Here is a 27,264-nt window from a genome sequence, read left to right as displayed (position 1 = left end):
GAGGCCTAGGAGAGAAAAATGGTTTCATGGGCCTGGCCCAGGGCCCCTCTGCTGCATGCAGCCTTTGGACCTTGTACCCCATGTTGCAGCTGCTTCAGGTCCAGCTGTGGATAAAAGGGGCCAATATACAGCTTGGGCCATTGCTTCAGAGTATACAAGCTTCGAGTCTTGGCAGCTTCCACATGGTGTTGAGCTTCCAGGTGCAAAGAAGTCAAGAATTGAGGTATGAGAACCTCCACCTAGATTTAAGAGGACATTATGGAAATGCCTTGATGTCCAGATAGAAGTTTGCTGCAGGGGTAGGGACCCCATGGAGAACCTCTGCCAGGGCAGTCTGAAAGAGAAATTTGGGGTCAGAGCCTCCACACAGAGTCCTTACTGGGGCCTAGCGGAGCTATGAGAAGAGGATTATCATCCTCCAGACCACAGAATGGTAGTTCCACTGCTGGCTTGCACTGTGCACCTGGAAGAGCCTCAGACACTCAATGTCAGACTGTGAAAGCAGCCAGGAGAGGGGCTGTACCCTGCTAAACCACAGGGCAGAGCTGCCCAAAGCCATGGGAGCCCACCTCTTGCATCTACATGACCTGGATGTGAGATACGTAGTCAAAAGATATTATTTTGGAACTTTAATATTTAATGACTGTCCTATTGGATTTCAGACTTGCATTGGGCCTGTAGCCTTGTTTTGGCCAATTTCTCCCATTTGAAATGGTTATATTTATATGCCCAAAGCCTGTTACTGCATCTTATCTAGGAAATAACTTGCTTTTGATTTTACAGGTTCATAGGCAAAAAGGAATTGCCTTGTCTTAGATAAGACATTGGACTTGGATATTTAGATTAATGCTGGAATGAGCTTAGACTTTGGGGACTGTTAGAAAGGCATAATTGTGTTTTGAAATGTGAGGATATGAGATTTGGAAGGGGTCAGGTGCAGAATTATATGGTTTGGCTGTGTCCCCACCCAAAAATCTCATCTTGAATTATAATCCTCATAATCGCCACATGTTAAGGGTAAGACTAGGCAGTGGTACTCAGATCATGAGGACAGATTACCCCATGCTGTTCTTGTGATAGTGAGGGAGTCTTACAAAATCTGATGGTTTTATAAGCATCTGGCATTTCCCTTGCTTGCACTCATTCTGTCCTGCCACCCTTTGAAGAAAGTACCTGCTTCTCCTTTGCCTTCTACTTTGATTGTAAGTTCTCTGAGGCCTCCCCAGCAATGTGGAACTGTCAGCCAATTAATCCTCTGATGTTTATAAATTACCCAGTCTTGGGCAGTTCTTCATAGCAGCATGAGAATGAACTAATACAAAGTTCAGATTGCCTTTCTTGAATTTTGTTTAGTAAATGGCTATATAATTCTAAAAATTTTAATAATACTTTGAAAATCAGTTTGAATGTTGTAATGTGATGAAAAGAACCAGAGTTCTTTAAGAAATATGCAATATAAGTAATTCAGAACAAATTTTCAATCTGTCAAACCTTTGCTCTAATGACCGTCAGGGAAGAGTGAAAGAGCCATACTTTTTAATTGGTCTTTCCTAATGGGGTGATACTTTAAGGCTCATAGTTTTTATATGGTACATGCAATTTTAACTACTGCTGCATTGTTTTATGTATTCAAATTGAACACTTTACATGTTTCATTTGGATCTTTAAACTGATCTAACCATGAAGGGCACAATGTTATAAATTGAAGATTGACTTAGAGGAGTATATAATAATTTGAAAGAGAAGAAGAGTACATGTGTTGTCAGGAAGGTTAAAGCCCAGAATTAAAGAAGACTTCTGAGGAAAGTGAAGGACAAAGGAAAGCAGCTGGTTTGGCCTCATCAAAAGCATGAAAAAACTACTGCTGTGGTGTGAGTTGTATTTTTAATAAAGGACAGATGTAGAACAAATATCATTTGACTATGTTTTGTTTCAAGTTTTTGTATTCAAAATAATTATCTTAAAATTTAAAATGGTAAAATAAACACAGTTAATAGAAAAAAAAAGAAATGTGATGAAGTTAAGGAGAGTGGTAAAAGAGGATTGCTGTTTCTAAGTTAACTCAAAGCTCTCAGATCAGGTAAATGCCATTTAAAATAATTACAGATCAAATCATAGAGCTACTTCATAAATTTCTGGGACTTCATGGAGGGAAGGGGAGTGAAGGTAGCATAGAGATGAGTAAATATTCTAGTGTTCAGAATGGGACAGTTCCTCCATTTGCTAACATCTAACTTGGAATGGGCAAATACTTCATCGTTTCTAAAAATGTACTTCTAACATTGCTGGTTGAAAGTCAACAGACTGAGGTTTTTTTTTTTAAGTGAAACTTGCAGTTGTAAATAAAAAATTATAGAAACAACCAAAGTGTTAACAAATTAATTTTCAACAACATTCCAGAAAGTGTAATAAAATAAAATGACATTACAAAAAATAAAGGAACTATTACTTTCTAGGAGCTTCCTTGAAATCATACCATAAGTACTATTCCTGTTACTAAATATGAGCAACCGATGTATAGTTCCCCTTCATTTTAGCAATGAATTTGAGACAATTCCTCATGATGGCTGTAAGACAAATAAACAAACAAACAAACAAAAAAATAACTCAATAGAGGTTCTGGTTCAAGATGGCTTACTAGAAGCAGGTAGGCATCAGGCTGTCACAGAGAGGAATCAAAGTGATGAATAAATGCTAGCTTTTAAAGAGAATTTTCTAGGAGATCACATTTGTAATCTCCAAGTGACAGGACTTATGGAGAACAGAGCACGGTGAAGCCAGGCAGCCACCCTCCTGGGACTGGGGTGGACCCAGGGGAAGCTCCATAACGTGGGGAATGGGTGAGTGTGTGAAAGTCGCTGGGGCCCACACTTCTGCCACAAACGTTTGCAATGTTGAGCTCTGGAGAACACCTCTGATACCCCTAGGCCTCGAGAATGACACAAAGAACCACCTGGAGTCTGTGCAGAGGCACTGCTCAAGCCCAGATGAAGCCCCATAGATCCTAGAACTCCGAACAGCCCAGTACCAGCCACCATATCCCCGCCAACAAGAGAGGACAAGTTGTTTCACACACCCCTAGGAGCAAGGTTGCAGCTGGGTGCTGAGGAGCAGATGGACTGCAGACTGCCTGACCCCTGCCCTTGCTGCTCCTCACCAGGTAGAGCCCACTGGCTTGGACTCCCAGTGCAGTCGCTTCACCCCTGCCTGAACACTTTGAGGCAGTGCAGCTGTGACTATGGAAGGCTCCTGCCCCCGCTGCCCTCAGGCTAGGGAGGGAATAAAGAAGCTGTGCGCTTTTGCACCCCTCCAGCACACTGCCCTGACCTGAGCATTTAGCTCAAGTCTACAGCCTTTCTGAAAACCCTACCCTATAGGTCTGTGACCTTTCAGGCTCTCATCACATAAGTATTCTGCCTGCCTGACTGAGATTTCAGCTGCTGACTCAGGAACAGCCTGCCCCTCCCCATCACAGCCAGAACCTGAACTCTGGGTTAGCCTAAACCTGGTCCAGCCCCTTCAGGACTCATACACACTGCCCAGTGGGCAATTGAGGGGCCTGGAGAGTGGAAAACTACCTACCCTATTCCAACTCTGCTGGCACCTGACCACTTCCAACAGAGCCTGAGGTCAGGCTGGCCCTAGCAGCTGACACTACAACCGACACCCACCTACCTCCCCTTTACATGAAGCAGCAGTCTTCCACATCAGAGAACAAGAGTGCTATAAAGCTACCTGTATTAGACTGACTGACCAGGTTCTGCCCCAAAACCACTCCCATGGAAAGTCACACAACAGCATTTTCTGAGGCTCTCAACCACATTGGGGTCCAGAATTAGACTACAATGTGCATCTGAATGAGGAGTCATGAGCCCTGGAACGGGAGTGTGACAGGAAAACAGGGTAGTGGGAGCCAGTGCCATGCTGGCTCCCACTACCATGCTCTGGTAGAGACCTCAGTGCAATTCACCAGGCGCTCCTCCCAGCCACTCTAGTCAGGATTGGTGCCTGTGCTCACCATTGCTATGTTTCTGGCCAAGCCAGGGGCTCCAGCTCAGCCCAGCAGTGTCCCCTCACTCCCAAGGAACAGAAGCTCAGGACACTGGCCACTCTGATGTCCAGCCCAACACTTGAGACAACAGAGAGAATCTCATCGTAAGCAAAGATTATGTTTGGACCCGTCTGCTTGTGCTGCAATTGGCTCTTATGAATAAGTGCCATCCACTAGTCTATAGGTGGAACCATACAACACAATATAAAACCTGTGGACAAAAGTGCATAGGGCTACAGCAACAAAGCCAAAGAATCCTGTCCAATATGCTCTACAGTCACACCTCCTAGAGAGTGGAGATAAAGATAAACAGAAAAAAATACATAGGGAAAGAAAAGGAAATCACATCTGCATGAAAATAATTAAAAAGTTACAGCCAGGCGCAGTGGCTCATGCCTGTAATCCCCACAATTTGGGAGTCCGAAGTGGGTGAATCAGGAGATCAGGAGTTCAAGACCAGCCTGGCCAAGATGGTGAAACCCTGTCTCTACTAAAAATACAAAAATTAGCTAGGTGGTGGGTGCCTGTAATCCAAGCACTCGGGAGGCCGAGGCAGAGAACTACTTGAACCCAGGAGGTAGAGGCGGCAGAGAGCCGAGATTGCACCACTGGATTCCAGCCTGGGCAACAGAGGGAAACTCTGTCTCAGAAAAAAAAAAAAAAAAAAAAGTGACAGACTCTCCAGATGGGAGGAAACCAGTATATGAATTCTGCCATAATGAAAAAATCTGAATTTTATGACACCAACAAAGAAATTACACTAGAACTCTAGCAATACAACCTAACCAAAATGGAAACTCAGAAATGACAGATAAATTCATGAAAAACATGAATTGCAAGGAATCTTAATAAAATCCAAGATAGAATTGAAAATCAACACAAAGAAACTACTAAAGCAATCTAAGAAAGCAAAGAGGAAAGAAAAATATGGGAAAGTTTGGGACTTCCTAGAGACTTGGTGAATTGCTTTGCCCAAAATGCTGATAGCAATATGCACAATAAGGTCCAGGCTGAGGTGGTCTCAGATGGAGATGAGGAACTTGTTGGTAACTGGAGTAAAGGTGATTCTTACTCTGTTTTAGCAAAGAGACTGGTGGCATTTTGTCCCTGCCCTAAAGATTTGTTGAACTTTGAATTTGAGAAAGATGATTTAGGGTATCTGGCAGAAGAAATTTCTAAGCAGCAAAGCATTTGAGATGTGTCTTGGGTACTGTTAAAGGCATTTAGTTTTATAAGTGAAGCAGAACATGAGAGTTTGGAAAATATGTGGCCTGACTATGTGATAAAAAAAAGAGAGACCCATTTTTTGGGGGAGAAATTCAAGCCAGCTGCAGAGATTTGCATAAGTAATCCCTTTGTTTTGTCCAATTTCTCCCATTTGGAATTGCTGAATTTACCCAATACCTGTACCCTCATTGTATCTAGAAAGCAGTCAGCTTGCTTTTGATTTTACTCATAGGTGAAAGGCTCATAGGTGAAAGAGACTTGCCTTGTTTTAGATGAGACTTTGGACTGTGAACTTTCAGGTTAATGCAAAATGAGTTAAGACTTTGGGGGACTGTCAGGGAGGCATGATTGGTTTTTTAACTGTGAAGACAAGAGATTTGGAAGGGCCAGTGGAATAATATGGCTCAGCTGTATTCCCACCCAAATTTCAACTTGAATTGTACGTCCCAGTATTCCCACATGTTGTGAGAGGGACTCAGGGGAGGTACTTGAGTCATGGGGTACAGTCTTTCCCATGCTACTCTCGTGATAGTGAATAAGTCTCATGAGATTTGATGGGTTTATCAGGGGTTTCCACTTTTGCTTCCTCCTCATTTTCTCTTTCTGCTGCCATGTAAGAAGTGTCATTCACCTCCTGCCATGATTGTGGGGTCTCCCCAGCCATGTGGAACTGTAAGTCCGTTTAAATCTGTTTTTTTTTCTCTCCAGCCTCAGTTATGTTTTTATCAGCAGCATGAAAACTGACTAATACAAGGTCTAATGCTCAAAATTCATAAGAAATGTGAACAATTCAATAAGCAAAAAACAAATAACCCCATTAAAAATTGCACAAAGGACATGAACAGATATTTCTCAACAAAATACATACGAATGACCAACAGATATTAAAAAATGCTCAGTATCACTAATGCTCAAAATCGCAATGAGATACCATCTCTCCACATTTCAGAATGGTTATTATTTCTCAGCAAAATACTAGCAAACTGTATTCAGAAGCACATCAAAAAGTTAATTCACCACAATCAAGTGGCCTTTATTCCTGGGATGCAGGGTTGTTTCATCATGCACAAACACACAAAATCAATAAATATGATTTGTATTTAAAAAGATAAACCATATAATCATCTCAATAGATGCAGAACAACCTTTCAATAAAATTCAACATCAAAGATTGCAGAGCACTTCTTTGCTTCCTCCACCATGTGAGGACACAGTGAGAAGACAACTATTTATTAGGAAGCATGCAATCACTAGATACTAAATGTGCTGGCACCTTAATCTTGGACTTGCCGGTCACTAGAACTGTGAGAAATACATTTCTGTTGTTTATAAGGCACCCAGTATATGGTATTTTGTTATAGCAGCCCAAATGAAGTAAAATATCAACTAGGTAGTAAGTTCTAATGGTTTTTATCTATATTTTCCACAACTTAAACTTAAAAGTTACTAAAATGCAATGAGAATAATGTGTGCTGTAGAGGATGCTCCCTATTTTGTTGCTAACAGAATAAACCATTTTCTCATTAACGAATTTCATGTCACTTAACCTGTTATCTACCCTACAATTTCAACAAATACTGCAATATTCTGGGATTTTTTCCATTGGAATGCCTTATAATGTGTTGTTGCTGTTGTTAGTGTGTGTGTGTGTGTGTGTGTGTGTGCGCGCGCTTAATATTGTTCTTCTTCTCCATCTTGTTTAAGCATTAGTGATTTCAGGAGTAAACTGTTCAAGTGACACTATTTATTTATTGCCCTTTTATCCTTTTCTGTTTGTCTCCTCAATCACTTGTGATAAACTTTACTTTCCCCAGTGCATTCTGATAAGTAAATCATCAATCTGAGAACAAGACTGGGGTACTTATCCTCAGAGCCTCATGTTATTTGGATCGTCTGTCTCAGCTCAGGTAATTCTTCTCTCATTTCAGATTTTCATCAAAAGCTGTCAAACTCAAGAGAAGACCCCTTGCAGAGTGAGAAATCACCTCTAAAATCAATGATACAGTAGATAGATGTATAGATTTGTGACATGCCCAACTCTAATATGGGACTACTAGAGAAAGGCTGAGGGTATTGTTTTCCAAATCACATGCCTCAAAATTTTGAAGATTTTTTTTTCTTAAATAAGATTGTGTTTCTGTTCTTTAAAAATCATGTGAGAGTCTCAGATCCTCTAAGACTATAAACCTTAAGTATTTTGAATTCTACCTCTAAAAACATAAATAAGCTTTTTTAACTTATAGGAAATAAACGTATTGTTTCTGTATGCTTGATTCCACAGCCATCATTTTATACTTAGTATTTGCTATTTTATAATTTGGATTACAAACTAATGAATGAGTGAGAACAATCATTATGTTTTCACTCATTCATTAGTTTGAGTTTATGAACAATCATTGTATTCTCACTCATTCATGATGTTAATGAAATGTCGATGAAACATGTTTGCTTTTCTCACTTGTCGTGAAAATATTCTTACTTCATCTATTTGATTTAATCAGAAATCATAGAAAACAATGTTATGTGAAGTATTTTAACTACCATATCATAAATAGCATATGTGCCTAAAGAATTAGTTACCTAAACTCTATACCATTTATGAAGTTACATTATAAAATTTTGTCCAAGAATATTTCTAGTTAGTTCTCCTGCCTAATTTAGCTAATTGTATCTGTTTTGAAAACTATGGCATGACTCATGGGGAGTGCAAAGCCCATTGAATTCAGGATCGTCTCTGTTGCAATCACTATTGCCAGACAGAACACATGGGAAGATGACAGCTTGAGTTGGGCAGTGACATGGTTTGGTTATGTCCCCACTCAAATCTTATCTAGAATCGTTGTTCCCATAATCCTCACGTGTCATAGAAGGGACTTGGTGGGAGATAATTAAATTATTGGGTGGTTATCTCCATGCTGTTCTTATCAGAGTGAGTTCTTATGAGACCTGATGGTTTTACAAAGAATATTTCCTCCTTTGCTTGACATTTCTTCTTCCTGCCACCATATGAAAAAGAACATGTCTGCTTCCCCTTCCTCCACTATTGTAAGTTTCCTGAAGCCCCCCAGCCATGTTGAACTGTTAGTCAGTTAAACCTCTTTACTTTATAAATTACCCCATCTTGGGTGTATCTTTAATAGCAGCATGAGAATGTACTAATACAGACAGGGTTCCTTTTTCTTCAAACTCGAACACATATACCTATTTCTCCACAAATAAGCAAAAGTTGCAATAGGTACATTTTTGGGTTCAAGTGATATCAGATTCTACTAGAATTCTAATATGCTAGAAGCCATTACAGAATTTTATCTTTTAGAATAAGATCGCATAAGAGAGTGGCTAGTCTATATTTTTAAGCAAAAATTCGACAAGCACTTAACCAGCCTGGCTAAATCTTTCTTGTCCTTAATACTAAAGATTACAGCCATCATGAACTATTGTGTCTTCTTTCTGTAGTTTCATTAAGATACTAAATATGATCACTGAACGCTTATGCTTTCAAAGGCAGACTTTACACTCCCACTTCCAGGAATGAAAATACCCAAGATGCACTGTGATATGGTTTGGCTGTGTCCCCACCCAAATCTCATCTTCTATTTCCCATAATTCCATGTGTCATGGGAGAAACCTGGTGAGAGGTACTTGAATAATGGAAGAAACCTGGTGAAAGGTATTTGAATTATGAAGGTGGTTATCCCCATGCTGCTGTTTCCCTAATACCCACGTGTCATGGGAGAGGTCTGGTGAGAAGTAATTAAATCATGAAGGCAGTAACCCCCTTGCTGTTGTTCTCATGATAGTGAGTGAATTCTCACGAGACTGGATGGTTTAATAAGGGGTTTTCCCTCTGTTTCTCTGCACCTCTCCTTGCTTCTACAATGTTTATTTTCCCTTCTGCTATGATTGTGAATTTCCTGAAGCCTCCACAGCCATGCTGAACTGTGAGTCAATTACATCCTTTTCCTTTAAAATTGCCCAGTCTCCAGTATGACTTTACTATCAGTTTGAGAACGAACTAATACATACTGCATGTAGTGTGGGCAATATGGAACAGATGAAAAAGAGGAACTGTCCATTACAAGTATTGAGAAAAGGAAGAATATTAGCTTCTAAAAGAAACTATAGGAAAAATTTCTGACAGACTTTGAAATGGGCTCAATCTTCAGTGCTTTTGCCTTTCCCTTTTCTTCATGCATTTTTATATACCTATAAGTTATACATAAGTGATATCAATGCCAATGAAAATGGTTCATAAATATGTAATTATATCTGACTTAATTACTGTTGAAAATTATCAACGTGGCTCAAAATATTGTGAAGACCAACAGGAGAAATCCAATGAAGTAAAAAACCTGTTTTTTGGAAAATAAATGAAAATAAATACAAACCACTAACAATACTGATATAAATAAAAAGAAGACACAAATCACCAGTGTCAGAAATGGAATAGGTGAAATAGGGGGTGTTACTACAGCTCCGGCAGACATTAAAATCATAATAAGATAGTGCTACACACAACTTTATGCTCATAAATTTTACAACCTGGAAGAAATGCACTAATTCCTCAAAAGCTACGAACTCCCAAAATTCAACCATGATTAAATAGATAATTTAAATAATTTTATAATCTATAAAAAATTACATTTTTAATTAAAAAGATAATCAAAATAAATCTTTAAAAATAGAGTGTTTCACTAGAGAATTCTACTAGACATGTAAAGAAAAATTAACACAAATTTTGTGTAATCATTTTCATAAAATTGTTTTACTCTTACACAAAAACCAAAGAAAATACAAAAACTAAAAACAAAAAACTGCAGACTAGTATTACTTGAAAATTTGACACAAAGATCCTCACTAAAATATTAGCAAGTAAATTCTAGAACTGTATTAAAATATATTTATCATGACCAAATATGATTTGATTTGATTTTTTTTCTGAGTCTCCCTCTGTCACTCAGTCTGGAGTGCAGCGGAGTGATCACAGCTCACTGTAACCTCTGCCTCTCAGGTTCAAGCGATTCTTCTGCCTCAGCCTCCTGAGTAGCTAGGACTACAGGCAGGTGCCATTATGCCCGGCTAATTTTTGTATTTTTAGTAGAAATGGAGTTTCACCATGCTGGCTGGTCTGATTTTGAAGTCCTGACCTTGTGGTCTGCCCACCTCGACCTCCCAAAGTGCTGGGAGCACCCAGCCCAAATTTGATTTCTTCTATGTTTGTAAGATTGGTTGGTTCATCATTCTCAAATAAAGCAATGTATTCTGCAATATTAAGGATGCTAAATATTAATATAATCATACCATTGATGTATAAAAGTGTATGAAAAATTAATGTTTTATTCATGACAAAAGTTCTCAGCAAATTAGGCATACAGGAGAATTGTCTCAGCTTGACAAAAAGTACCTACTAACACCCACAGCTAATATTATATCTAATGGGGAAAGCCTGATTGCTTGACCAGTAAGATTAAGGGTGTCCACTCTCATCATTGTTATTCAGTGTATTATAAAAGCTCCAGCCCTTACAATAAGACAAGAATTAAAGGATGACAAGAGGAAAATAAGAACAAAATGAATAATTTGCATATAACCTGATTATTTATGAGGAACATGAAATAAAAATCTACCAAAAACTTACTAAAACTAACAACTGAGTTCAGTAAGTTAGGAAAATATACAAGCAACTCACAAAATAAATCACATTCGGATGATACATTAACAGTGAACATGTAGAAAACCAAATTAGAATTCAACCATTTAAAATTGCTTCAAAGAAACTAAAATGCTTCCACTGATTAGAAGGATGAGAAAAAAATACAGAAAATGAAATTCTTACTTTTGTACTTAGTAAAATACAGACAAAATGGTATACTGAAAATTACAAAATGCTGAGTAAATAAATAAAGACCTAAATGAATAGAGAGGCATTCTATGTTTATCTTTTGTGAGGATATCAGTTTTCCCTAATTAATCTATAGATGGAATACAATTCTTATCAATTTTTTTGTATACATAGATAATCTTATTTTAAAATTTAAATGGAAGTATGTGGACCCAAGAGATACTCAAATAATCTTGCAGAAGAAGAAGAATGGAGTAGGCTGGTTTACTCTATCTGCTAGTAAGGCTTAATACATATCTATAGGACTCAAAAAAGTTTGGTATCAGCAGAAAAATGGGCATGCAGATCAATGAGACAGAATAGAGAGCTCAGAAATAGACTCACACACATATGCCCAACTAATTTTTGAAAGTAATTCAAATGTGATTCAATTAGAAAAGATAGACTTTTCAACAAATGGTCCAGATAAATCACAATTTTTTTTAAAAGAACCCCAATGTGAGTCCAACACCTAGTACAAAACTTTACTTGAAATCTATGATAGACTTTATGGTAAAACAAATATTTCAGAAAATATATAGGAAACACTCTTCAGAGTCTAGGGTGAGGCAAAGATTTTTCTGATTTGAAATCTAAATCCCTAAAGCATAATTCAAAAAGGAAAGAGTGCTAAATTATATCCCATCAAAAACCAAACCAAAACAAAAATCACCACTGTGAAACTGTGAAAACCACGTGAAGAGGATGAAAAGATATGCTACAGCCTGAGGAAAAAAAAAATTTTTTTCAAACAATTTATGCAACTATAATTAGTATCTAGAATATGTTAGTTACTCTAAAACTCAACAATATAAAATAAAAACAAAAACAATGAAAAAACCATGCAATTCAATTAGAAAATGGACACAAGATATGAACAGACACCAAAGTGTACACACAGATGATAAATAAGCACTTGAAGAAATGTTCATCATTAGCCTCTAAAGAAATTCAGACTAAAACCATAATGAAAGATCCCTACACATATTTTAGACTGGAGAGCAGAAAATGTAGTGACAAAACCAGATGCTGTCAAGGCTGCAGAAAAACTGGGTAAGTTATACGTTGAAGGTGGGATTGTGACTGCTGTCTTGGATGTACAAACCTATGCATGTGATAGAAATTTGACTAAATTAAATGCACACACACACAAACATACATATGATATAAATACGTGTAAAGCCAGGGAAATCCTAATAATATCAGTGTAATTTATTAATATTACTATCCTGGTTGGGATATAATACTATAATGTGTAAAATGTTATTTCCTTTGGAGGAAAAGTGTACCTGAAATCTCCACATGATTTCTTACAACTTCATGTGAATTTACAGTTATCTGAAAAATAAAACTTTATTTTAAAATAGATTATATGCGAAGTTTTTCAGAAAAAAATTATCAGAAAACAAAGTTATGAAGAAATTGAAATCAGGAGGAAAACAATAAGGGTGTTCAATAATATGACTATAATCCCTAATACGCCGAAAGTGCGAGGTCCAGGGGGAAAGAAATTTCCTTAAACTGAACAAAACCCAACAAATTGAAAAGAGGCCACAAAATTCTAGACAAGAGAGATGAAAAAAAAACATAACAGAAAAAGCAAACCCTGGTAAATTCTCAAACTACAAAGATAAAGAGAAAACACATAAACTTTCATACTGAAAAATAAGGAATGGGAATAATAAAGCTGTACTCAGATTTGCATTAAATATCCGATTGCATATTTGAAAGCAAGAATATGCTAAAATAATATTAACAGTTTACATGCAAAGTAATTTCTTAAAAACTAAGAAATTAGTCATCTTTAAAGAAAAAGAGGCTGGACATGGTGGCTCATGCCTATAATCCCCAGCACTTTGGGAGTCCTAGGAGGGCTGATCACCTGAGGTTAGGAGTTTGCGAACAGCCTGGCCAACATGGTGAAACCCAGTCTTTACTAAAAATACAAAAATTAGCTGGGTGTGGTGGTGCATGCCTATAATCCCAGCTACACGGGAGGCTGAGGCAGGAGAGTGAGTTGGACCCAGAGGCCGAAGTTGCAGTGAGCCAATATAGCACCACTAAACTCCAGCCTGGGATACAAAGTGGGATTCCGTCTCAAAATGAAATAATATTAAATAAATATATAAATAAATAAAATAAAGTAAGAGAAAGACATGCTCAAGGGTCAACTGCAGTCTCTGAATTAGGGAAAGCTTAAGAAAGAAGCCATAGTAAATGGCAAGTGAATCGGAACTGCAGATTCAAAATAGGAAAAATTAAGAGCTGAGGAAACAATAATGAGCACAGACCTCGTTACAGATGAATAATAGATGTATACATAAAATAACAGACTTCCAAAAATTAGCATGAACACTTTAAAAATATGCAACAAAAGACACATTTCAAAGAAATCTTTGTAATAAGAACTCAAAATACGAATTATTACAATATAACCTAATATGAAGGATTGAGGAGAGGCATAATCTCAGGAGAGTGGGAGAGATGTGTGGAAGTGAAATTATTTTAAAGAAACGATTAGAAAAAAAGAGTGCCTTCGTGGGGGAAATAATTACCTGAGAAAACAGATTTGAATATGAATACCAGGAAAGGAAAAGTAAACTTTAACAGAATAATAATTAAAGGAAATCTCCATAAATGTGCATCAAAAACAAGAAAAGAGATTCAGTAGCACCCTGATGCTTCCAGAAAATAATTAGAAAAAGAAAAATGGAAAAAAAAAACAGAAAAATAATTGAAAAATAAATCGTGTATCAGTTATTACAATAAATGTGGACTAGACAGAATTTTATAAAATTATAGATGCATTATTTTAAGTTAAATACAAAAACTCCTTATAAGTTTTTATTTACCATTCTTATCAAGACATAAAATGGGTGAAAATAGAGACAAAGTTATCCAAAAAGAAGGAGGAAGAGCAAACTGAAAAAGTATAATTAAAAAAATACAACAATCAACATAGTAACTTACCATATAAAAATTATTCTAATTAAAATACTTATCTGAATAAATAAAAAATGTTCAGAATATAAAAACAAATAACAGGCTGGGCGCGGTGGCTGATGCCTATAATTCCAGCAGTTCGGAAGGCTGAGGTCAGGAGTTTGAGACCAACCTTGCCAACATAGTGAAATCTGATCTCTACTAAAAATGCAAAACATTTGCCGGCCTGATAGTAGATGCTTGCTTGTAATCCCAGCTCCTCAGGAGGCTGAGGCAGGAGAATCGCTTGAAATCGTATGGTAGAGATTACAGTGAGCTGAGATCATGCCACTGCACTTCGGCCTAGGCAACAAGAGCAAAACTTCGCCTCAACAACAAAAACAGCAATAACAACCAAATAATAAAAACAATTTTAAAAGGCCTTCTCATTTGTCACTTTTGGATAAGACACTTAATATTCCATAGCAAATGAAGGATAAAATTGTTATTAGAGCCAAATTTGTGTCCTTTGAACTTCACTGTATGTATCATATATATATCCAGTTGTGCTAAATCTCTGTGGTCATTTGTAAGTGTATACATGTATGTGTGTATGCATTTGTGTCTGTTTAATGAGTGCTTTGAAAAATAAACTATATGAGTATAGTTGTAAATATATATTTTAAGTAGTTGGATTTTAAATCACTACAGGAAAAAATGGATTTAAAAAGTCTTATTTCTGCTTCGTGTTTCAAATGATACATGTAGCAAATGTACATGTAGCAAATCTATTATATATGAACTCCAATACAGCTTTGCTTTGTTTTTTTTTAATGTCCTTATGCTATTTAAAGTTTTATCCTCTGCTATTTTAGAAATTTTTTAGATTAGGTCATTTATCTGTTGCAATAATAACATCCAAGAAGATAACATTCTTTATTGTATTGGACTTTCAATTAAACCAAGTAGTGTAATGTCAATTCCATCTTGTAATTGGGAAAAGATTATTTTATTGTTGGCTGCTCTTGGCATATTGCCTATGGGCCACATGCCAGATTAATAAAAATATTCAGTGTTTGGTGTCTCAGATATTTCATATCTTTGCTGTTCTTGAACCAGGGCCAGTATCTTCTTTTTGAGTTTTGCAATTCATTTTCTCCCTTGAGTCAAATCTCAAATTGATCTCCCTTGACTACGATTAATAAATTGATCAGGTTGACATTTATCAAGTAGATTGTCTTTGGCATAGTCATAAAATATTTATGATATTTATAAAATGAGACAGAATCTCTTTAATTTTATTTTTGCTTTTAAAAAAACAAAGAATTTCAGTTGTTACTTTATGGCCGGGTTCAAGGAACCCTGACTCATGGGCTGATTCCAGCCTGCTGCTTGTTTTCAGACATAATGCTTGTTTCAGGACACAGCTCCACCCATTCATTTACATAGTATCTTTGAGTGTTTAGAAGCTACAAGAGCAAAGTTGAATAATTGTTAGAAAGACTGTATGACTGGCAAAATCACCATTTATTTATAGTATGGCCTTTTACAGAAAAAAATTGCTGACTTTTGCTATGAGAATAAACCATTTTGAATTTTAGTTTTTTGTCTGGAACTTTTCTTATAACAGTAAAACTAATAACAGCTAACAATTGTTCTGTCTGATAGACTCTTTCTAATCAAGAAACCAGTGTTAAATTATTTAATATTCATAACAACTATACATAAGCGCTAGAGTTTATCCCAAAATTAGAGATGACAAGACTGAAGCATCTAGAGCTTGTCTAGGGTCAACACAGTTAATTAGTAAGTGGTAGCACAAGAGTTGGGACCACAGAGTCTAACTCCAATTCCTACACTTTTACCCATCATGCCATTTTCATGACTGTCAGATGACAGTCATCACTTAAACTTTTTTTCCCCTTGTGTTCATTGACATTCTGATGTCAATAGATAACTTGATGTCAATAAGTAACCCTATTCATGCATTCTACTTTTTAACATAGGAAATCACACAATGTAAAGCGGTATTATCTGATATCATATTATCATACATAGTAGTAAAGTGACCTAAAAAAATATGCCAATATAATCGTGTGTGTATGTTTTGTTGTTGTTGTTGTTGTTTGAGATGGAGTCTTGCTGTGTTGCCCAAGCTGGTCTCAAACTTCTGGGCTTACACAATCCTTCCTCCTCAGCCTCCAGAGTAGCTGGGACTATAGGTGTGTGCCACTGTGTCTGGCTTTTGCTGGCTTATGCAGATACAATTAAGATCCATCTGATTTTTTACTTTTAAATATAATAAAACTATTTCCTTGCATTATACCAACAACATTGTAATAATTTTACATATAATAGTGCTGTGGCACTTGCTAGTACTTTATATTGTCAGTTTATTTTAAGACCTTTGAAATATTGATAACTAACCAGAACATTTGTTTATCTATAATGTTTATTTTGCAACTATCCCAAGAAGTTGTTTCCCCCTTTATTTATGAAATGGGACCACTTGATGGGTACAAAGAATATGTCAGTATATCAGGCCCTGGAGCTGACACTGCTGTATCCCTTCATATCCCTTTACTGACTCTCTGTTCATCCCCCAGGTCTTGTCTGTTTTGCTGCTCAGTGGAGGCACCTATGACTATTAGACATTTGGCCCTTGGCACTAGAACTGTCTCCACAGCTGCAAGCATTAGCTAGTTTTATAAAACCCCAACCTTTGTAGCCTATGACCAATGATTGATTAGTTTGGGACTATAAAATCAAACTCCTTTGACTCAAGGAGAAACGATCGGGTATAATTTGGACTCTAGATCTTCCAGCAAGATCAGATTGAATGTGGGATTCTTCCTAGAAAATTTTCACTGTAGCTTGGTCTTACTATTTTCCATTTTGTTTTGTTGATATTTTTAATGGTTTCTTCAGGAGATACTTTCTTAATCTGTAAGTTTCACTGGAATCTATGTCTCGAGTCTGCTACTGTAAAATCCTCCTGAACATCACTGAGGAAACTGGACTAGGTCACTGAATTCATTAGGGAAGATATAATCAAGAAAAGTAGAATGTTTCCCAAACTGATAATCACAGATAAACAAGTGTTTAAAGGAAAAAGTAAAACCATAAAATAACAATAGTAACAATAAAAAGTAAAAGCAAAAACTCCAACACCTTTATTTCTATTATTCTCACATACATAGTACTGAGTGAAGAAAGGAGCAGAGAAGGCATAAGTTCCTCGGTAGAAATGTCTCCTCAATCTATGGGACTTTTCTTTCTCATTCCTTTGTACATTAACATTCTTTCTGAGCTAATTAAATTGACTTTAGGCATATGTAAATCTGTGTTTTTGTGCTTCTTTGTGGGTTTGTAAGTATGCAAATATATGTGTATAAATGTGCCTTTGTCTGTGTGTGTGAATGTATATATCATTCTGATATATTTATTTCAATTGATACAAAAGAAGAAAGGAAGGAAGGAAAGACAAAAACATGTTTTCATTGTCCTTATTCTCCTGTATTCTCAAATTAAAGTTGCAACATTGGAAGAAATGCTGCATTTAATATTAATTGGTGATTGGAAAATTGAAGTAGATTTTTTTTCTTTTTGGAATTAATCATAATACATTGCTAAAGGTATGCTTTTGTAATTATCTTGATTTTGTAATTCATTTTTAATTATAAACTTGAGTGTCCTAAAGGACTAAAGACATTTAAGAGCTTCAGCAGATGTGTGACTGAAGAATGAGTTTTCTCAGGATATTTTATAATCAGGGGAAATCAAAGCATTATATGCTAAGTAGATAGAGTATTCTCCCTCTTACTCTGCTTTAGAACAATAATCTTAAACTGGGACATTTAAATGTCCAATTTTCTCAAGATGATGTGCATCAGAAAAGGTCGATATCCTAGTGGCTATGTCAGTATCCCTTACTCAGGCATCCTTTACAAAGGACAACTTATATTCTGATTTTCAAAGAAATGACATATTTTGCCCAGATTTATAATGCTATTCTGCCCTACAGTGTCAAATCCTTAAAAAAAAAGTGATAATTCCTGTCAGTTACGTATTTACAAGGAAGAATAGGACTAATTAAATCACTTTTCGGCTTAGGCTATTTTTCAATCATTATTTTAATAAAATTTAAAAAGAACTTGATCTAGTTATTTACTTTTAAACATTTGTATATTAAATTATAATAAGTTTTGGACATAATTTAGGAAAACTTAAAAGAAACATGTTATATTGCTGTGAATAGTCTGTTCTGTTTCTTTCTACTTGTTTATGAAGACAACTTATTTAGTGCTTACAGTTGTTTTTAAAAACGGTGGGGAGGAATATAATTAATACTGAAATTGTATCTCATTCTGAAAATAAGTAACATTCATGCATGGATGCATGTAATGATCAGAAAAACCAAAGATATTCCTGTCTCCTTAAAAGCTGTATTTTCAATAAAATATGTGATTTTAAGACTCAATACAATGAAAACCTACAGACTGTTTAGTTTTGATCAATTGTGTACTATTTCACAATATTTTAGTGCAAAAAGGACTCTGTAGCCTCTTATCAAAGACTTGCATATGTGGGTCTATTTCTATACTCTCTTCTGTTTCATTGTCCTTTCACCTACACCATGCTATCTTGATTTATGTAGTTTTATGGGTGAGTATTGATATCAGGTAGTATGCCTGCTTTAACTTTCTTCTTTTTTCAGAGACATTGAATTGGAATATTGAGCTATTCCAGTTCACTTCATCTTCTATATTTTATAATTCAGGTTGTAGTTTCCAATAAACATTTCCCCAGGGATTTTTATTGGTTTGTGCTCAATCTATATATACTTCAAAAAAAGTCCCTGACATCTTTATTTTTTGATTATTCTAATCCATGAGCATCATATATGCTGAAAATACAAATGAGATGTTTTCCATTTTCCTCTCCAGTTGCATTTTTTTTCCCTTCTCTACCCTGTTTTATAATAATTCAGTACACTGACCTCTACAGACTACATCAAGGACTTTCTTACCCTCTGGATTTTAACTATCTTTGCCCAATGGGTTCAACAACAGACAATTTAAGGGCAGATGATAAGAAACCATGAAGTATTTTGGCCATTCTTCTTCAGACTGTGGTTATGGCAGTTGCTGTTTCAATACAAAGACACAGCTCCTATTAGACAGCTTTCTTCACTATTACAACTCTTCTAGGGATATTCTTTTTCATGCTTATAACTGACAACAGTATTCACTGTAATTTATTGATATGCACTAAGTCTTTGTGAAAGCCTTTGCAACTAACCAGTTCTCCAAAAGACCTTTTAAAGTTATGCCTTTGGAATATGCCATCACTTTACCACCATGGCCAGGTCATGGAATAAATGTTTTTGGGTATAGTGTAATTGTAAAACAATATAAATTTGATCACACCCAAGTGCTAACAGTCACACACACAGTCTTTACTACTGGTAAATATACGTACATGTTTATGGCTTAAGTCAGATGACATAGGCCTTCTAAAATATATCTTCATTTTGTAAGCCATAACTATATTTGTATATAGAGGGATAGGTACTTGCTTGGATAGATTTCCATGTCCCATGAGCTGTCTAACAAACAGAATAGTATATGCTGTGAACTTTGAAGTTATATATCACGCATGATAGTAAAGGTGGAATGATTTATTCTCCCCAGATCTAGAAATGTCAAATCAGTAGATCAATAATTCTAAAATGTAACATATATTTTTGAAAAGAGTAACTGTTGTAGATGCTACCTAAATTGTAGCATTATATTTGTAGTCTAAAAAAGTGGTCTGTAAAATTTAGCTTATTAAAGTGTATATTATGAAGTCATATTAGAAAAGGGGAAAACTTTGTTGAAATCTTTATGCGTTCCTTTAAAGGAGAATGTCTATTGCATGAAACAGAAAGTATTAAATATTATAAACTGTCTTCATTTTTATCAGAATTTTGAGAAGACAGAGTACAAAATAAGTTAGCTCAAGAAGACAAAGACCTAATGTCATCATTTTTCCACATATCTGAATTATCACTGATGAGAAACTCTTAATTAGCGTTTTGACCTTTAAGCAAATATTTCTGTGAAACTTTCATTAGTAGCAGAGCAAGAAGAAACTGCAAATTAAAATGCAATTTTCTGATTTGTTGCAAAGCCTGCTTACTGAATTCAAGGGTTTCCTCATATGATCATATAATTTTGATTGCCAATGAAACATGCTTACAGCAGAATCATTCAAAAAGATTTTCAAAAAGATATATAGATTACAAAGTTTAAGAATAGATTTTACCTTTTCCGCACTACTCAAAGATTTCTTTTAGTGTAGAGTTATTTTAAAGGAGTTAAAGAAATAATTATGTATTTTTTTCTATTTCATTAAATTTAAAGTACTATTTTCCTTTTTCTATTCAAATACTTTTACTGAGGTTGACAGTGAAATATTTTTAATTAAAAAATGAACAAATTTGACCTTCTTATAAAAATTTTCACCACTTTTAGGGAGTGAAAAGTGAAGAAAATAAGTTATTGTTTTCAAACATTTTTTGAAGATAGTCATAAAAATAACCAATTCCACGTCCAGTCATTTATTTTGTCTTAGTTCTTTTGTATAATTGTGTAAAATGGTCTTCATGACGGTTGAGAAAAATTCGTACTTTTCTTTAACCTTTAGATTCATATTCATTCTAATGTCTACATAATAACATTCCACATTATAGTATATATTTATATATTTATTTTTTGGCATTTTATTGTTAGAAATAATGTTTTTAGTTACATATCTCTGCATTTATATATTTGTATAATTGTGTTAGCATTTAAATAGTATAAATTTCTAAACATGGAAGTATTGGGTTATGATGTTTACATAGCTTAAAGCTTCATTAATTAGGTACTTAAAACATATGACATACTGTGTGAGGTGATGGTAATAGAATGGTGCATGTAGACCTTATCTTCTTGTATTTCTCTTCATTTATAATTTTGCTGGCATTTTTGACTCCATAATTCACTGCCCTCTGATCTGTCTTTTACAAACCAGTCTCACTCTATGCCTAATTATCAGTTATCTCTAAGCTTTTCTGAAGAAAGAAGCATGGTGCAGGAATTTTTTTTTTCAAAAAATGAATGAGCTACTCTGCTCCCTTGGTCCCTGAGTTTAATAGTTTCTAAAACCTGCTGTCAAATTCTGTTTTTCCCTTGTTTTGCTCTACTTCCTGGCAACGACTTTTTACCTTGTTCACAGCAATTACTCAAACAGAATCTATTATCCATAAATCTTTAAACCTATATGCTCTTAGCAGATCATCTTGCCTTATCCATTACACAGAAGAAACCATGTGATAAGACCTTCTTTAAAATCCTGGTATTGAACTGTAGTCTTTTTTCCCTTATAAAAAAAAAGAGTATTATTATTTCCTTAATCTAAAGTTTTACAAAATAAGAAAGAGTAAGACCTGATGGTTCCCAAGGAACACAGTGTTGGTTGGTAGACAAAAAGAGAAGGGAAACATCAACATGGTACAATCCTGTATTTTATAGGTTCAGAGTCTCAATTTTTTTCAGTATTCCTGAAATGAGCACCTGTCAAATGCTTCATACACACACACACACACACACACACACACACACACAGAGAGAGAGAGAGAGAGAGAAAGAGAGAGAGAGAGAGAGAGAATAAAATATACCTAAAACAACAATATATGTATATTTAATAAATCAAAAGTATCTATTTCTATAGGGAGAACTACAGTAGCTCTGAGGACTGGTGGTTATCAGAACCACCAGTCAATGACTGTTGTCACTTGTATGAAAAACTAAATTAAATCATAAGTTAGATTAGCACAGAAGCAGAATAAATGGAGTTACTCCCATGCTTAAAATATTTGATGTACCTCCTTCCACAGTAGAAACATATAGATATCTGGTGTGAAAAGGAGAAAGATACTGTCTCCCTTTATAATTATTTACTTTATTTTAATTTATTTTTATATTCTCATGTTGAGCAATTATTGGTAAAAATTATCATCTGATTTACAGATCTTGTCTAATGTATAGCTCAGAAGGGGCTGCTCAATAGTACCTTATGCTATTTGCATAAGATCTCACAAATATAAGTACCTACTATGTACCAGATATTCTTCAAATTGTTAGAATAATGATTGACATTGTATGTTTATTTCACAACATATACTATGAATACGAAGTCCCTTTGAAAAGTGGAATGTGAAAAATAGGAACATATTTCATTTGGTTTCTAAAATTGTCTGTACTTCTTTTGATCATTGACCTCTACTGATTTTGACATATGATACATCTCACAAAGGTTTCCTCTGTTGGATGAAATTGCTGAAAAAAGACAGACCACAGGGAAACTTACTGCAATGAATTAATTTTTTATCCCTGTGAGATTATATAAGCATGAAATACTATGTTATTGTGACAGAAACTGAGAGGCATAAAGCTGAAAAGATCTTTGGTAGACAAAGATTTTGAAATATTATTGTTTAAAAAAATCCTTATTATGGTTAAGCTAAACCAAAAAAATAAATAAGGAAAGAGAGTTTGTGCTAAAAACACTGTTTCTACAGAGAGTCTTGTTTCCATTGGGCAGCAAAATTGCCCAATGGCTAAGCTACAGAATGAAAGAACATTCAATGTGTAAGAGAAATAAGCCTATTGATTACAAACACTGCATAATTAGATGGGTAAGGAATAAAAATTCTGTTTTTAAAATTGTGAGAAGAAAACAACATAAGATCTACCCTGTTACATTTTTGTGTACAGTGCTGTGTGAATGGGTAAAGAAAATGCAATATGAACATAAACCAGAATATTATTCAGTTTTTAAAAAGAAGAAAATCTGCTGTATGCAACATTGGAAGATGTTGAGAATATTATGCTTAGTGAAACAAGCCAGCCACAGAAAAAATAAACTCTTAAGCCATTGAAATATGAGGGGTTGTTTTTAAAGAATCTAATTTGTCTTCACTAATGCAAAGAGTACGTGTATGTGTTCATTTAACATGTGGATTTCTCATAAGTGTCCTTCCTGAAATATTTCAAGAGGAAAAACAAAACAAGACTCCTGACCGACTTCATGGAGCCTTCATGCCCTGTTTCTAAGGAAGTTAGGCAGTGTGAGCTGGTAGTGACTGGGGATGTCATAGTTACTTACTGTATAGAGCTTGCTTCAATGCCTCTATGAGGAGATGATCAAATGTTATGAGTAAGTCAGAGAGAACAGCATGCCAAGGAAAGAAAATGTTTAAACACCTGGGGTTTGAACGTGCTTGACTTTCAATTAACAACAACATAAGTATTACTGGACTCCAATAAGAAGATAATAAAATGAGGAGATGCTACAAACTGATGCTTGAGTTGTAACAGGTGACAACTCATGAAGTATGTTTGAAAAAAGTGGTTTGGAATTTCATCAAAGGACAAAAAGAAACCATTGAAATGTCCAGCAAGGATATGAGCTGTTTTAATTTATTTTGTCTGAACAGTACTTGTCTTTAAGCTACCAATGGTTGATGGTGGACTAAAGTAGAACCTCAGTTAAAAAACGGACTTGGCAGCTTTTCAGGCAGGATATGAAGATGGCTGCAGCCAGGATGGTCACAGGGCAGATAGAGAGCAGTTGTTGGATTCATCAAAATAATTGATATGCAAAGCATGTTCTCAGTGGAATTTGCAGTTCTATTCCACAAATATTACTCAGGAAAAAGTTCTACATATTGCAAGATGAAAAAAATATTTACCCTGTTCAGAAATGTTTTGGTACAGATACAGGAGTTAGAGATAATTGGTATTCATTCTATACTTTAAAATTTTTTTCTTTTTTTTTTTAAGAAAGAAAGAAAAAAAGAATGAAGAAGAGGAAGAAAAAGGAAGAGAAAGAGAGAGAGAGAATGGGAGTATTGCTTTCTTGCCCAGGCTAGAATGCAGTTTAGTAATGGGTATTGAAAACCTCTTTTATACCAATAATTATACTTAATGATGTAGACAGGAAGGAATAAGGGAAGAAAATAACAAGCAGCCAACCAATATTTCATTTAAACCTATGAAATCCTATGCGATTACTGAGGAGTGATTTACTTCCAATTATGTAGTCACTTTTGGAATAGGTTTGAGGTGGTAATGTATGTTTTGTGTATTTGAAGTGGAGAGTTCTATAAATGTTTTTAAGTTTACTTGTTCCGGGTCTCAAGTCCCGGATGTCCTTGTTAATTTTCTGTCTAATTGATCTATAGAATCGCTAGCTCTTCTTGTTACATTGATCCTTTTGCCATTATGTAATGTCCTTCTTTGCCTCTTTTGATCTTTGTTGCTTTAAAGTCTACTTTATCAGAGGCGAGAATTGCATCTCCTGCTTTTTGTTTATTTGTTTATTTTTACTCTCTGGTTGGTAAATCTTCCTCCTTCTCTTTGTTTTGAGTCTTTGTGTATCGTTGCATGTGAGATGGGTCTGGATGCAGCATATCGATGGGTTTTGACTTTTTATCCAATTAGAATATATATAAGTTTAATGCTGGCATTTGATACTAGCTGGCTGTTTTGCCCATTAGTTAGTGTAAATTTTTCATTGTGTTAATGCTCTTTGCTTTTTGATATATTTTTGGAAAGGCTGATATTGGTTGTTCCTTTATATGTATAGTGCTTCTTTCAAAAGCTCTTGTAAAGTAGGCCTGGTGGTGGTGAAGTTTCTAAGTACTTGTTTGTTCGCAAAAGATTTTATTTTTCCTTCGCTTATAAAGCTTAGTTTGGTTGGATATGAAATTCTGGGTTGAAAGTTCTTTTCTTTAAGGATGTTAAATATTGGTCCCCACTCTTTTCTGGCTTGTAGGGTTTCTGCTGAGAGATCTGCTGTAAATCTGATAGGTTTTCCTTTATGGATAACCTGACCTTTCTCTCTGGCTGCCCTTAGTATTTCCTCCTTCATTTCAACCCTAATAAATCTGGCGATTATGTGTCTTGGGGTTGGTCTTCTTGAAGAATATCTTTGTGGCATTCTCTGTATTACCTGGAGTTGAATATTACCCTGCCTTGCTAGGTTGGGAAAGTTTTCCTGAATGATATCCTGAAGAGTATTTTCCAACTTGAATTCATTCTCTTCGTCACATTCAGGTACACCTATCAAATGTAAATTAGGTCTTTTCACATAGTCCCATATTTCCTGGAGACTTTGCTCATTCCTTTTTATCCTTTTTTCTCCAATCTTGTCTTCTCGTTTCATTTCACTGAGCTGGTCCTCGACTTCTGATATCCTTTCTTCTGCTTGATCAATTTGACTGTTTAAACTTGTGCATACTTCGCGAAGTTCTTGTGTTGCTTTTCAGCTCCATCAATTCACTTATATTCCTCTCTAAATTGTCCATTCTCGTTAACATTTCATCAAACCTTTTTTCAAGATTCTTAGTTTCTTTGCATGGGGTTAGAACAAGTTCTTTTAATTCACAGAAGTTTCTTATCACCCACCTTTTGAAACCTGCTTCTGTTATTGGAACACACTCGTTCTCCATTAAACCTTGTTTCGTTACTGATGAGGAATTGCGATCCCCTGTAGAGGGAGAGGCATTCTGATTTTGAGTATTCTCTGCCTTTTTAGGCTGGTTTCTTCCCTTCATTATATATTTATCCCTCTGTTGTCTTTGTAATTACCGACTTTCTAACTAGGTCTCTGAGTGGACGTCACTTGTTGATTCCCAGCGCCGAAATCCGAGCAATCCACTGCGCCGGCCAAAACAGCAGTGTTAAGATTGATGGTGCTTTTCTGCCTGGGAATCTCCGGACTCTGCACCAAGAACTGCCACGCTAAGGTGCCAGCAAAACCGCTGCGCTGGCCACAAGAGTCACCCTGGCGACCCGTGGGGCTCCTCCACTGGGAATCTCTTGGTCCGTGAGCAACAAATATTCATCTGAAAGTGTGGCATCCTCTCATTCTCTGCGCTTTCAGTGGGAGTTACGAGCCCGAGCTGCTAGTGATCAGCCATCTTGGATCTCTCCCCCTATATTTTAAGATTAATAATAAAAGTAAGCAGAAAATTTTGATATGGTTAGCAATTCTTGAACAAAAGGCAAATACAATGGTAAATAGTTAAGAGAATATTGTAATTTTTTGTTGATCATATTTAATTAAGTACAGTAGACTAGTATAGCTTTAAAAATAATTTTGTCTGTCCTTGTTCAATTTCATTTACTGTGAAGTACAAGTAGAAAATGATAGATAGACATGGAGACTTCACAGACAAGAAGCTTAAAGTTATAAATTTTTTCTAATGGAATTTTCCACTGGATTGTTTTCTGGATTTTTATCTCTACATGAAATAGGACATTAATACTTTGGTATTCTATTAAAATGTAGTGTCACTTTGATGAATTAGGTAATGAGCTGACATCAATACATCAAAACAATGACTTTCAGGAGATATTCAAAGGGCCTTATGAGCTTAAATTCAAAGATATTGAACATTGAATACTAAGTAGCAATTAGCAAAAGAATGTGAAATTTAGGAATGTTAAGGTGTTCATATGAATTAAATCTAAAATGATAGAACTCTTGTCTCCAAGGCTATATTTACAGTACATTATTCTCTATATTAAATAACATTAAGTAAAAATATTCAAAATAATTATATATACAAATAGTGAAAGTTCTAAAAATGTATATTACTAAATATGCTGTTTTTATCAATTTGGTTTAAGGAACATCATGTACAAATTTGAAATCACATAGCAAACTCCAAAACAAAAAAAAAGTAAATCTATAGAATATTTATTTGCATAATACAAATGCTGAATTTGGAGGGCCATGTTTCTTGATGAACCACAGTGATTCTTAATCCTGATTCACTGATAAATAATATGATTAAATTATATGGTGGGAAATTATAGATATACCTTGTAGATATTGCTAGTTTGGTTCTAGATCAATACAATAAAGCAAATATCACAATAAAGTATTGTTTTGGGTTTTCCAGTGCATATAAAAGCCATGTTTATACTATACTGTACTCTATTAAGTATGCAATAGCATTGTATCTAAAAGAAAAGCATACAATCCTTAATTGTTAAAAATACTAACAATCATTTGAGCCTTCAACCAGCCACAATCTTTATGTTTATGGAGAATCATGCCTCGATGTTGAAGGCGCCTGAATGAT

This window comes from Aotus nancymaae, unplaced genomic scaffold (genome assembly GCF_030222135.1).
Source record: "Aotus nancymaae isolate 86718 unplaced genomic scaffold, 86718_ANA_hifiasm-v0.15.2.pri h1tg000022l_1, whole genome shotgun sequence".
Taxonomy (NCBI): domain Eukaryota; kingdom Metazoa; phylum Chordata; class Mammalia; order Primates; family Aotidae; genus Aotus; species Aotus nancymaae.
This window is presented reverse-complemented; position numbering follows the sequence as displayed.